The sequence below is a fragment of the Molossus molossus genome, unplaced genomic scaffold, assembly GCF_014108415.1.
Source record: "Molossus molossus isolate mMolMol1 unplaced genomic scaffold, mMolMol1.p scaffold_m16_p_2, whole genome shotgun sequence".
Classification (NCBI taxonomy): domain Eukaryota; kingdom Metazoa; phylum Chordata; class Mammalia; order Chiroptera; family Molossidae; genus Molossus; species Molossus molossus.
Genome location: NW_023425355.1, coordinates 18,596,068 through 18,610,865, shown reverse-complemented (window position 1 = coordinate 18,610,865; position 14,798 = coordinate 18,596,068). Strand labels below are relative to the sequence as shown.

Below are 14,798 nucleotides of genomic sequence, written 5' to 3'. Positions count from 1 at the left end.
TCATCAGAGTGATGCAAATTAAAACAACAATGAGGCATCACCTCACACCTGTCAGAATGGCCGCCATCAACAAATCATCAAACAACAAGTTGTTTGCCAAGGGTGTGGAGAAAAGGGGACTCTAGTACACTGCTGGTGGGAATGCAGACTGGTGCAGCCACTATGGAAAACAATATGGTGTTACCTCAAAAAATTAAAAATTGAACCGCCATTTGATCCAGTGATCCCACTTCTAGGAATATACCCTAAGAAGCCTGAAACACCAATCAGAGAGAATACGTGTACCCCCATGTTCATAGCAGCACTATTTACAATAACTAAGATCTGGAAACAGCCCAAGTGTCCATCAGTAGACAAATGGATAAAAAAGTAGTGGTACATATACACAATGGAGTACTATGCAGCTGTAAGAAAGAAAGATCTCTTATCCTTTTAGATGACATGGAGGGACCTGGGAAGTGTCATCCTAAGCGAAACAAGCCAAACAGAGAAAGACAAGTATCATATGGTCTCACTTATTTGTGGAATATAATGAACATAACAGTCTAAAGAACAGGGTAGTCCCAGAGACGTGGAAGTAGGGTACAGACTTACAATCCCCAGAAGGGAGGGGAGATAAACCACAGAACTTATAAACATGTATGCATAACCAATGGACATGGACAACAAAGCTGAGGACAGGGCGGGGAGGGAGAGGGAAAAGGGTGTAAATGGGGGAAAAAGGAGAAACATCTGTAACATAAATAAATAAATAAATAAATAAATAAATAAATAAATAAATAAAAACAAAAAAACCTGGTATAAGTGCCTTTCGCAGTTACTGAAATGTTCTATTCCAGGCAATTTCTTTCCATTTAATGCAGATTCATCTTTGTTTTTCAAATGGTTTTTGTTTTCAGAAATTCAGTTGTTTTAGCTACCACAAAAGCACATTCTTGGGTAATTTAGTTGCTATCATTAGTGTATGGTGTAAGGAAGATATAAAATGGAATGACATTTTCAAAGGAAATATTAAACATTATGTTCTCAGTGTGTCTTCCTATTCTTTGAATGATCATGTTGACTTAAGTTGTCAATCTTCATCCTGGAACCTAATCTTAACTTGGGAATTATGATTTTCTTCTAATGAATATAATCAATCCAGTTCTTCATTAACGCTTATTACTAATTTTTGTCATCCTGCTGTATTATTAGCAATTGTAAGTACTTTAAAATTTAATGTACATTACATGGCATTATCTACTGGCTACCTTCATGCCGTTTGTTTAAAATCATTACTAAAATTATATGAGATGATTGAAATTTTGTCACGTTAAACAATATTTTGCTATTTAATATCTCCAATATTTAAAAATCTCATTCTATTAAGATGTACGTTGCCTCTAAAAGAGGAAAAAGGAGAACTGACTTAAAGTTATGTAGTTGAATTTGATTACTCGAATTGACAGTTTTGTTTAATATTGTTAACATTCCAAGAGATTATATTTTTCTTCCAATTGTCACAACCCTGAAATAGTCTGATTGGTTTACATTGAATTCGACTTTATATAATTTTTTTAGTTCTAATGCCATTGGACATTAAGTCAATTTTTCTCATTTTTTCTTAAGGCATGAACAGCATATTTTCATAGAACTGAAAATTTCTATAGAGTGAGTTAACATCTCTAGTGTTTGAAAATAAAATTGAAAGAGGTCTGTGATTTTTCACGTTGCTTTGTTTTTCCTATTTCTTTTCTTTTTTGTATACTTTGGTATTTTCCCTCCCCGAAAAAAAAGAGATATGTGACATTTTGGCTGCTATGCGTGCCTCCTTGGGCACATTGAAACGGTCTATGCTTAACATTATTAAATAATGTTAAGAGTAATGAAGTCCAAGGCAATTTTGGCAGACACCCAAGTTCATTTAGCACTTACAAAAAACATTTTAATCCAATTGGCCCTTTTGTTCACTGGGATCCTCAAGTTGCCACCAAACAAGCTCTGCTGTTGTCATTGAGGTATCAGAGCTTAGAAAATACTAATTCAGTTTCATTGGGAAGACAGTGGCTTCTGAATCCCAATGCCACAGTGAAGACATGAATCCCAGCTTCAAAGTGACAACTTTTTCAGTTATTGCCCTAACCCTGCCAGAACCACGTTGAGCCCTCTAACACACACAGTTTAAACACTTAAACTTGACTTATTTCAATAGCTTCTTTCAGAGCTGTTTGTTTTCATTTGACACTGGTTCCAAACCAAGATGAACTGCGTAAATAAATAGAGCTGTGAAGATTTCCTAGACTGATCGTGAATGAAAAGTTCACTTAGATTAAACGGCTATTGTTCTGTAGTCTAAAAGGCTGGGTGAGAAGAAAATAGGCAGCATGGTGTCTAATTTAACATTTGTTCCTGCTTTGAGTGGAGTTTTTGGGGGATAGCAAATATAAAATAACCCCTACTGAGTCTCTTTTATTGGTGGTGGTGTTTCCCTGGGAAAAAATGTCGAATACTAACAAGAAAATAAAAACAATGGCTTCAAATTAGGTAAATAAAATTTAGTTGGTCATTTTATACTGAAATCGGAGTGATTACCTGAAATGTCCATTTTTAGTATTTCACAAACTAATGCTTTCAAGGCTCTATAGTAGATGACACTGCTTGGAACTTTTGGATCAGTCTGGAAAAATGTTTTGAAAAGGTTGGTCATCTATTGACACTGTGTGGCCAATAGTGTTCTTTTTTGAAATGGTACAAATATAGGTCTATAGTATTTGTAAAATAGATTTGACTATATCATGAACTTATTTTGTTTATTCTGAACTACAGTTTCAACTGATATAGTCGTACCAAAGATTAAAAGAAATTTTGATATGCAAGTGCAATAGTGGTATATCATAATTTTTTTAAATGTCATCCTTTGCAAAATAGCTACATTGAATTCTTTCCCTTTACTCTGCTGCTTTCCGCTTATTTCACCTTTTCTAAGCTTGTTTACCAGATTAGGAATTTACCCTTTGGGCTCAGTAGCATCTATATCCCCAGGAGCTTGGCAGAAATGCTGCATTTCAGGCCCCACCTAGACTCTTCTGAATCAGAATGTACATTTTAACAAGATTCCCTGATGACTGGTGTGCGCATTAAAGGTGGAGACCCACAGGGATAGAATCTAACTTCCTAGAAACTGATTTAAAATAAGTCATTAGCCTTGATGGTGATTGATTAGAAATTGTGTATTGGCCCTCTTTCTAAAGTGCTTTGATTCTGTTATAACTCTCCAGCTACATTTTTTTTTAATGCTCACCCAAAGACATTTTTGCATTTATCTTCAGATAGAGCAGGAGGAAGAAAGGGGGGAAGAGAGAGACAAACATTGATGTGAGAGAGACATATTGACTGGTTGCCACCTACACGACCCCACCTGGGGCCAGGGACAAACTGCAACTGAGGTACATGCCCTTAGCAGGGACTGAACCCTGGACTCTCTGGTCTGCAGGCCAACGCTCTAACCACTGAGCAAAACTGGCCAGGGCTCCAGCTATATTTTTAAAGCAATGGACTTACATTCCCCTATTTGTTTACTTGTGTGTGCTTATAAGGCATTCGTTAAGAATCCATATGCTATTTAATGCATTCAAACTCCCTCCCTCAAATAATCCTGCTTTGCTCTCATCACATTATAAAATAACCAGCATATATTGAAATTGTTTTATCTCCTTGGTATTAAAACTGAGTTCATGGGCTAAGAAAAGGTGCAAGACAAACAATGCTATAAGAACTGTAGAACCAGACTTAAGGCTAAAATATCATTGTTAGACTCAGCAAATATTTTCTTGCTGTTGAGGAAGACAATGAACATCCTGCCTATGACCATGGATCAAGCTCCCACGTAAAACATTTATTCTGTTAGTTTGTATGTTTCTGTGTGTGTGTTTATTGCCCATTTATAAGTCTCTCTTTTGCAAATGTAATGTATTTACAAGTTTTTAATTTTTTCGATGCTAGTAAAACTAACAAACACCTATCAAATAACAGTTATTTCAAAACAGTTATCTCAAATACACAGTATTTGAAGTGACAGAGAGAAGCCAGCCTAAGCAATTTCAAAGCCGTTGCGAATTTCACACTAAACTGAAAATCAAGTCCTATCACCAATCCCTCTCTTCTCTACTTGATTTCCCCTTTTCCTCCATTCCTTTCCCTTTGCCACAAAGTGAAATAAATCTGTGTAAGGTTATTCAGGGAATAAAGGAACACTTTGCTTTGGCATATTCTGTGTGCGTCCCTTTGCCTTACTCAGACTTCCTGACGCACACACGTACACCTCACCATGGGCAATACGATCATCCAGCAAACAGACCAAAGTTTAACTGGAAACTAATTTTAAATATTTTCCAAACTAGATTAAGCCTTCAAGGAAATGCAAATTTTAGACTTTAGTTAAATATGCATTTATAGAAATAAAACCATCCTTCAAGGAATGTATATTTCTTGCCATCTTAAGTAAACTGGCTTTTCAAGTCATTTTTAAAGAGTTAAACAATTTATATGATTGAATGCCTTGCTACTTTGGTTTATTTTCTTGGCCTTCATGTCAATACAACATTTTGCATGTTTTATGACATAATATGCACAAGAGGTGTTTTTAATAATCTACATTCAAAACAAAGTGTGGAAAACAGTAGTTTCTATATCTGAATAAGATTGGGAAATGCTTTAGGTTAATAAAGCCAAAGAAATAAACAAGTCTTGGATATATTGAACTTCCTGATAAGTTTCAAAACTGTTATTGTATTTGAGCAAAGTAGAGAACAGGTAAGGCCATGAAGTAAATTAATTAATGCTATCACCTAATACCTTACATGAGTTCATTTCACATCTCTAAGCCGTATTTTCTATAAAATGAAGGCGTGAACTAGATCATTCTGGTCCCTTCCACTTTCAGAGTTTATGAAACCTGGACCATACTCAGTGTACCATAATATACCACCTGGCGTAATATTTGTTTAATTTATTTTAATGTGACTATATATTACTTCGTTGTTGTTGATCGTTTTTGCCTAATCAGAATGTAAACTTCTTAAAGCAAGTATTCCCTTAAATTTCTTCACAACCCAGTTGAACTTTCATATCTAAAATATTGCAATGCTAGAAAAGCAATAGGTCTTTAGTTATTGGTCATTAATAGATCAAATGCAGTTAAACTGGTTATACCTGCAGAACCAAGGGAAAAGGAAAGAATACTTTAGATGTCTGCTGCTTTTGGTAAAACATTGCGTAAAGGTTTTTTTCATTTGAAAGCACCTTAAATAATTTATAATTTCTTCATTTTACTCTTGGGAAAACTGTATTCCAGGAAGATGAAGTTATTTGCCCGTGATCATTCTCTAAATACTAATAAAATATAAATCACAAAATACTTTTTATTTATACAATTTAAATAAACCTTCACTCTAACTTCCCCATACCAAAAACCAATGGATACAGGAGTTTAAAAACCTAGCAATAATAAATGATTGGCATTTGGGGAGCTTAATGTCATTTTGTTTGATGTGATGCAAACCTACATGCAATAGATTTCCCAAAACAAGTTACTTCAAAGATAGTATGTCAGAAGAATATCTGAAATATATTTAAAAATCATTGGCAAATATTCCTTAAAATAATTCGTATATAAAAATATAGATATCCTAAAAGAAAAATGAATTAAGCTATAACACTAAATATTTGCCACATTAAGTAAAATTAAACTTTACGGAGCGTCATTATGATGGGTCATAATTTTAATTATTCTTTTTAAAAATATTTTTTTATTGATTTTTTGAGAGAGAGAGATAGAAACATCCATGTGAGAGAGAAACATCCATTGGCTGCCTACTGCATGACCCCTTCTGGGGATCAAGCCTGAAACTCAGGCATGTGCCTTGACTGGGAATCGAACCACCACCTCTCAGTCCATGGGACGAAGCTCAATCCACGGAGCCACACCAGATGGGCTGAATTATTCTTATAAATAAAACAGAGAAAGTGTATAAACATCTATGATCGTGTACTGTTAAATTTCAATAGTCCTATTTTATCATATACTTTTTACAGGATTAGTGCAAAAAGGCTCAATAGGAGGACAATATGACACAAGTAGTCAGTTAATTGATAAACTTAAATAATCTTGAACATACTCATCTTTGAGATTTTTATTTTTCAATCCAAGGAACATTTTGTTTTATGTTTACGTTCAGAATTTTGAGAAAATATACGGCAAAAAATAAGAGAGAGGCAAGGCAGAGTATCAGGAAAAGCCCTGTTGTGGAAACTGAAAACCAACAATTCTGTGTAAGCTTCCCTTCTTGCTAACTGCAAAGCCTTAGAGATCTGATTTTACCCCTGTGACCTTCAGCTTTCCCATTAAAAAATAGGTATAACAATGCCTTCTTTTTCTATTCGAAGTTTTTATTAGAGTAAAATAATATATTTTCTTAAAAAATATATAACATAGAGGATATGGTAAAAATTAAAGATATTAAAGAGAATGAATTAAAATAAAAGTGTGGCAGAAAACTTAATTTTTGTTTTCATTTCATATGGCAGTAAATTAATTGCAAAATTAGTACAAATCTCGATTTGCATTCTCATCACTTAAGGATTTAAAAAAGAAATGAATTTCCATATATTTTAATTAAAATCCATCAGTAAATTAGTTTCATTATTGTCATGCTAAAATATACCTTACATTAATAAAATAGTTTGAATTGAGGAGAGAAAAATCCTCTCCCAGGATTTATTATCTTTTATCTCTCCTCTTTTTGTTTTCCCAAATCTACACATCCACTTTAAAGAGATTAGGTGGGGAAAAAAAAAACACTATTTCAGATCTGGGCTGGAAATGACAAACAGCTACTGTCACTCTCAGTTTCAAATGTTATTATAATGGCTTGATGCTTAATGTGTTAAAGACAATTAAAAGGGCAGCTTAAGTTCTTGATTACTTGAGAATTTTGAGTGCAAAAGATAATAGCAGCATTTATGATTTCTGCCAAGTCACTCTAATTTAAAAACCATCATTACAAAATGTTTTTTTTCTGTTTGATAATGAGAATGCAGTCTTTCCACAGGTGTAACCAAATCTTAAAAGACACTTTTCACCTTAAAAGAGCTTTCTCCATGTGATCAACCTGAGCTTTACAATCAATTTTGCACAGGGCATGAAAATGGAGGGACCGTGGCATATAGGTCATTTGATGTTTTCTCCTAACAAAAGATGAGCACGATTTAGAGACGGTGCCTTCCAGATGAGTTTTCTATTGAAAAGTGACACCATTTCAAATAGGATTGGATTAATTTAAACATTGCAAGCCAGTCTGAAATATCAAGGCATCTTACCTAGTTTTCTTCATTCTGGATACTGAATGGTCAATAAAGTCTTCAGATACTAGAACTCTGCTCAGATAATGACACGTAATTTGGAATGTTCTAATATACAGCAAATCCGATGAAATGTACTTACATATTTTATTTTTTTCCCAAAGGTAAAATGTGCATATGTCATTGATAAATGGTTGTATTGCTTATACTTATGGCATGCTCTTGCTTTCCTCCCCATTTCCCAGAAATGTTCAGACAACTCCACTACATGTAGAGAAAAAGATGCTCTGAGAATTGCCCCTTTTCCACACACACAAGATAACTTTCTAAGAAGGGAGTAAAAAAATAAGGGTTCCTCTGCCTCTGAAAATTGACATAGTAACTTTATACGTTGGTTTGAACATGCTTTGATAAGTCCTTAAAATCCTGTGTGTGGGAAAGTCCATCTAAGGGAAGCACACTCTAAAAATATTTAAATAGGAGCCACTATGACAATCCCACAAAGCAAAAGGAGAGGGGAATAAAAATAAGAAACTTTTACTGAAAACATAAAAGGAATGACCCATGGGAAGAAGACACACCAGAAGGAATGGGATGTAGAGAAAAAGATTTGGGAGTGTGGTGAGAAATTCAGACAATTTGGAAACACTCCTCGAAGTACAATATTTAAATCCTTAGTTGTATCCAAAGAAAAACAAACATTTGCAGGCATAATAAAAAAATATAACAAATCTGAAGAATTCCATTATAAATCTTGTTTGAAATAAGACAGCAAAAGACACACACAGACAAGCAAGAAATCTCCTTGGTGAGGAAAATTTGAAAAATCTGTGAGTTTGAAGTAGAGGTTCCTTTTTTTTTAAGCTTCTTTGAGGTCACTGAAGGGGAAGCTAGACCAATGTGGTTATTGGGAAAGATAAAATAAAATGGAAATGAATGAAGAAATTACCTAGGTAGTTAATGCAGGGAAGGAGCAGAGATGGAAGACTAATGAAAAGAAAAACAATAGAGATAGATGTGTTTTGCTAGTGTGTAAATGGAGGGAAAAACAAGATTAAGGACCTCTAATTGTTGGTAGAGGGAATTGAAGTGGTTACGGGTGGCTAAGATGATACAGGACACACAGATGATTGAGGGAGGTATGTGGAAAAAGGGGTGTGGCGGAGGTCAGTGTACTTGCAAGTGTCTGAAGGCAAGGCGTTTACTCTGATTGTAGAAGGCTGGGAATTTGAGATGAGTGCAGTACAAAGATTAAGTAAATTGATGACTATGCCTAAAAAAAAATTCTTCCCCAGAATAGTCTTCTTTCTTACTTCTACTGATTTACTTTAGGTCCTCTTTACTGATTTGTCCTCTTTTCTGTATGTTACAGTATCTTCTTAACTTTCCACTCTCCATTCCAATCCATTCGTTTATTCAAATATTCACTTAAAGACAAGCAACAACACTTTTTTTTTTCTGTTGTGTGCCACCAACTGCCCCATTTTCTCACCTTGTTTTATTGTTGTTTTTAAGATACCTGCTTCAAAAATCTTCAAAGGCGGCTGGCCTACGTTACCAAATAAACACATACTTCTAAACTCCACAGTGGGACAACAAGACCCCCCAACACTTTTCTTTACTTAATTATGTCAGGCTCTTCCAAATCTACGTCCTGGCTAGCCAGTACCTAAGGATGCCTATTTTTTAAGCCAGAGACACACCCCTTCTTGATGAATCTTTTCTCAGCTTCTTAGCACAAATTAATTCCTCCCTCCATTATGCTCAATTAGAGCCTTTATCACATTGTATCATAAATTTGTAAAAGTCTCTGGTCTCACAGAGGCCCAAGCCACGTTTCCATATTCTCTTTTTGTATCCCTGGAGCCTAGCACATTGTCTGGCACAGTAGGTGATTAATTAAGGTTTGTGGCTTTTTTGGCGAAATGGATGGCACCTTGAAAATATTCGAAGAAAGATTATTGGAGAAAATTAGGTTTCAGATTTTCAGTCCCTGAATAATATCCCTTCTCACTAACAGAAAACCCTGGCAGCCATACTATTTCATCAATGTAGCTTAAAGCCAGTGGTTTATATAAAGTCTCCTTGTCGGTGTGCCTCCCTTCCCTTCCCCAAGAACCTTATAAATCCTGGCTAAAAGCTCTCCTGGACTGCTTGCATAGAGAGGAGGAGAATTTTCTGCTTTCTAAATCTCTTACCAGATTTCTTCCTGCCACCAGCAGTCTGTAAGCTATCAGGAATTTCTATCTCGCAAAAAACATAAAGTTTTAATGTCAAGAGAAGAAATCATGTGAAACCTGCAGTCCGTTTTGTCAGGGCTCCCAGCTAACAAACCCACCATTACTTGGGGGCCCATGAGAATCTCATTCGGTTGATTAAAATAAAAAAGGGACTTCTTTCAACCCTTACCAAATGATTGAACGCTAGAAAATGATTGCGTGTTTATGCTAGGTCTGAGTTTCCTTCCCACTGAAATATTTCAAACGCAGAGCAACTTTAAGCTTGCAGCCTTTGCTGATACATCATCTAAGGGAAAGCCTTCCATCAAAGAGAAGGAAACAAAACCAATGGAAAGAATTCTTTGCTCCTGTTCCCTTTCCCCCAAGCCCCCTGCCCCCAAATCAAAGCACAATAAGAAAGCAGTTCGTTGCGATCCCTTCTGAATGGTATTTCCTTGGGAAGGTCACTCAGTTCCGAGGCCCAGTTGCCACTACGCGTCCGGCCTCCACCCCCTCCCTCTCGCCCTGTGCAACCTTCTCCTACTACTCCCCGCCGTAGTCCTTCTCTCCGAGCTAAAAAAAGAATTGTCCGCAATCAGGGACAACGGGCTAGCCTCAAATTCGGGAGAGCAGGGGTTGTTCCTTAAAACACCAAGAGCAAACTTAGGAGGGAAGCCGCAGAGGGCTTCGGTCTTGTAAAATCCCATTTCTGAATCTTCCCAATTTGGCGCGCGGTCGGTAGCAGGGAGTGCGCAGCCTTACAATAAAGGGCACGGTGGCCTCTCCCCTGCGGCAGCAGCTCCCGGGATCTTTTTGTCCGCAACTCCCAATTTCCAGTCCCTTCTTTCAGTGAAGGAGACTACCCACCCAGTGAAATCGCCTTCGACTGGTCCCATCCCCCACCGCACCACGTCTTTGGCTTCTAGGGCGCTTTCTCTGTTGCAAGCCAAGAGGCAGCCACGGGATTTTAAAAACGCCGGTCTTCTTGTCCCCCTGCCTGCTCACCGGGGGAGGAGAGAAAACAGCGGAAATTGAACGCTGGTAACTCTGATTATTTCATCTGACCAACTTGCCCTCCAAAATGCCGCTAAATAAGTAAATTTGCAGTGAACAGTGAAGGTGCAAAATGAAAAGAGGAGAGAACGGGGGCGGGGAAAGGGAGGAAAAGGGGGAAAAGGGTTCGGGAAGCCCCAAAATCTGTTTGATCGCCGGGTTCCAAACCGGCCGCGGCCCGGCCCGCAGTGGCCTCCCCCGCCTCCCGCGGGTCCGCGCGCCTCCCGGGAGCTAAGGGGCTGGAAGGCGGGGCCGAGGGTGCGAGCGCGGGAAGGAGGTCGAAAGGAAGCGAGGGCGGCTGCGCAGAGGGAGCGCGCCAGGCAGGGCTGCTCGCGCTCCCGGCCGGGGCGAGCCACCGGATCTCCCCTCGGCCCGTCGAGCCTCTCAGGGGCTGACATCATTGCCAGAAGGAGGGGCTGCCCGTGCAAAGGCGACTGGAGAACTGGGTTCTGGTGCCATGCTCGCGGAGACGCTCCCTGGCCGCTTGGGCAAGCGCAGCGCGGTGGCAGTGGCGGCTGGACTCAGACCGCGTGAGCTGAGCCCGGCAATTCTTTAATTTGGCCACGGGAGAAAGGTATCTTTAGACCTTAGCACGTCCGTCCCGGTTCATTCGTCAAAACGGCCCGCACGCAGTCCGCGCTTCCTCGGAGGAACCAGACAAAGGCAAGAAAGGGGGAAACATGTACAAATGCTATTACTTCGACTTGCTTTCAAATGTCCCCCCAACACACACACACACGCGCGTGCGCGTGCACGAAAGGGCAACCCTGAGACTGCTATTCCGCCGGTGATTGTGCAAGTTTGTTTCAAACAAGATTTAGAGTGGAATTCCACTTAGCCTGTACCAAGTTCATAAGGTACCCGCAAGGATCTTTTTGGAGTCACACCTCTTTCAAGCTGTTTTGGGAGGGGGACGAGTCACTTTAGTCCAAAAGCGCCGCTACCTTCACCGGTGTCATGCTCAGTGTTTAGAATTCTTCTCTGCACGCTCCTCAGGTTGTTTCCTTGTTGCAGCGCTTAGAGCATGCAAGCGGCTCTTTAACACCATCACCCCCTTCGCGTGCTTCCTGCCCCCTTCTCCGTCGATCCCCATTCTAAACACTTTGTTCGCCACACTTTCTTTTGTACAGAAACAGGTCCTGTGCCAGGTTTCAAGCCCTTTGGGGGATGCTTGCACACAAGGACTTGCTTTGGTTTTGTTCCTTCTGTTTAATTTTCGGTATTCTTTTGTCTTAGCCCTTTCCCCTCCTATCCTTGCTTTGTGGGTGTGTGCCGCAGTGGCGCAAGTTTCGATTCCCAGCCCCGGAGCCAACATTTTGGAAGGGTACCTGCTCGGAGATGCGAGGGCCCTCCCGCAGACGCGCGCTCACACGCACTCCACACACGCATTCCAGCGCCCCGCACCCCAAACTGCAAAGGCGGCCAAAGTAGCCAAGCGCGAAATAATGTATTCTGGAAGCCAAAAGGCCAGTTTTCAGTTGAGCTATAAAAGTCTTTCCTGTGGGGAGGAAAGGAAGTGGTTCCAACTATACACTCTTGGAAAGTGCCCCCTGCCCCCGTGTTTCTTTTTCTTTTCTTTCTTTTTTTCTTTGCGAGGGGAGGAAGACAAGTTGCAGGTAAGCGCTCCTAGATAAGACTTGTCTCCAGCCCAGGGCAGACTGCCTCTCTGTTCTTCTAAAGTCTCTAAAGAAAAGGATCCATTCGCGGCTACGCGCTTTTCAAAAGTCACCTTTTCCGAGGGCGCTCTTATTCAGAGGCCATTCTTTTCGGGAAAGGGGACCGTTTGATGGCTACGCACTTTTAAAATAATTCCTTTGTGGAGAGACCAACTGTTTTTTCTGTTCTATCTCAGTAAACGCCATTCATTTATGGGAAAGGTAGGCATTTTATGGCTAAGGGATTAAAAGTCATTGCTTTAGAAAAAGAGGAAACCTCTTACGTTCTGCTACGCTCTTAGAAAGTGTATATATATATATATATATATATATATATATATATATATATTTGTCAATGAGAAAAGAATGCCGTTTTTTTTTTGTTGTTTTTTTGTTTTTTAGCTAGGTAGAATTTTCCACACCTACTATTATTCCACATCCAGCAGGTACTGGCTGAGCACAACCCGGTAAGTAGGGCGGGAAGGAAGGGCGGGGAGGTGAACGCCAGGCAGAAGGGCCTGGGGGACACTGCGCGCTCCTTGGCGCGCTGCGCTCTCCATCGCTGTGCGCCAGGGGTCGGGTCCCCAAGGATTAGAGCCAGCCTGGCAAGGACCCAAACCTCAAAGCCCCAGAGGTAAGAGCCAGCGGGGCATAGCCGCGCGAGTTCCGAGAGGGGCGCAGGGCTCGGGGGCATTGCCTCTCAGCTCTGACCATTCCGACCAGCTAGCCCTAGAGGGATGTGATCTTTTCTCAGCACCTGCCCCAAGCTTAGAGTTTCTGTCAGCTTTCCTGAAGCTGGCTGTATCCGTTCAAGTCAAAGACCTTTTTGCACGGCCAATGTCGGGGAAATTCATGCGCGGACACTTTTTTGATGGAAGTAAGAGTTTTCGCAAAGTAACCAAGCCAAGCCAAGCGGCGGCAGTGCCAAAAATATATCCTATTTACGCTTCTTTCCGAGGTTTGCTCTTTCTCTTACCTCCAGGAAAGAGATGGGGTAGGGGGAAGGGAGGACACCAGAAGCGTCTCTGAAACCACTCTGGTTGCAGTCAAGACCCCAGGTACAGGCAGCAGGAAGCCTCCGCGCACTAAGTGCGGGACTCACGCCTCGCACGCCGCACTCTGCTGGCACCCGTCCCAATACTTACCCTGTGATTGTAGCCTCTAGAGTAGAATGAAGTGGGAAGTGAAAAAGAGAAAAAGGCTTGCGCCGGCTCCACGGAGACTGCGATTGCTGTAGCGGGCTCTACCGCCACAGCTCGCAGTCCGCGGAGCAGCCGGTGTTGTGGAGGTTGCTTCTGAGGTTGTTTGGGCAGCCCCGGGTGCCTGGGCTGCCTGTGCCGCCGGTGTCGCCTCTGCCACTGCCACTCAGTGCACTCTGTTCAGCTTGCTTTCTGCTTTGCCGCGCGGGCCGCTACGTGCAGCTGAGACTTACAGCTCCTCCCGCCCAGACAGTTCGCCGACTGCAAGGAGCCAGTGCCGAGCCAGCCCTTTTCAATGGCGAGTGGGAGGGACTAGATAGAGGGGGGAAAGGGGGGAAGGAAGGGGGGTGAGCGAGTGGAGCGCGGGGGCTGGGGAGTGGGAGAGAGAAATGAACCAGTGCTTGGGCCGCCTGCTGGGAGGGGATGGCGCAGCACCAACTGCTGGGTACCCCCCTCTGGTCCCCACTCCCTGCACCCCACATCTCCCACCGCTCTGGGGGCGGCCCCTCCCGGCTGACGGGGAACCGGGGAGAAGGGCGGGGGCGACAAGGAGGTAAGCTTAGGAAGTTACTGTTCCTCGCCCGAGAAGGCGGCAGAAGGCGTGCTGGCGGCACACTCGCGTGCGGGACCCGCTCCTGGGGAGAACGCGTGGCTTTTGGGGTGTCCGCTTTGCAGAGCAGACGCGAGGGCACACATGGTTCCGCTTGGTCCTCCGCTGGCTGCTCTCTTGGGCTTCTCTTTAAGTTGAACTCATTCACATTATCTTACAGAAGTTTGATTTTTCTTATTATGTGTGCTTTTCTCGTGATCCCGCTGACCGCCCTGACTCCAGTTAGAGAACAAGCATCCAACAGCTCCATTTTCTCATACAAAGGATACTTAAGGCAGACTGGTGGAAATAGGGGCAGGAGCCCGGCAAAGCCGCAGTTGGAGCAGAGAGACTGTGTCTCCTGCATATATCACACTCAACTGTGAGCCAGGTCTGGTACTTCGCTTGCCTTTCAGATTGATCTTCCGGGGAGGTTGGGAAGGGGGAGATGGAGTCTTTGGCTACCCGAGAGAGCAAGTACGAGAGAGCGTTAAGCGGGTCGGTGGCGTCGGACTGGTTCAGCCGGGTCCAGCCGCTTCGCTGCCTGGGATCGGGCAGCATCGCGGGTGTGGACAGCGCGTTTCCGAGGTAGTAAAGGAGGCGAGAGAGAGAAGAACCCTGCCCGGAGCCGCAAGACTGCTGCTTGCCAGCGCGCTCCAGCTGCCTAGTCGGCGACGCCCAGGCGGACATCGGGATGCCAGGTCTCAGAAGGCCACTAAACAACCAAGGGCAATGTGGCTGGTTT

The 14,798-nt window shown here is 41.9% G+C and overlaps 1 protein-coding gene across 2 annotated transcripts in view; it reads right to left on the bottom strand.

Annotated features, from left to right (window-relative positions):
* The window catches only part of PCDH11X (protocadherin 11 X-linked), a 770,886-nt gene extending 757,088 nt beyond the window's left edge, over window positions 1–13,798 (bottom strand). The window contains exon 1 of one of the 2 annotated variants that reach the window (XM_036270521.1): window positions 13,407–13,798. The gene's annotated coding sequence lies outside the window, so the exon portion shown is untranslated. The remainder of the gene's footprint in view (window positions 1–13,406) is intronic. The other variant, XM_036270518.1, reaches the window with a different exon arrangement.
* Between the last annotated feature and the right edge of the window lie 1,000 nt (window positions 13,799–14,798).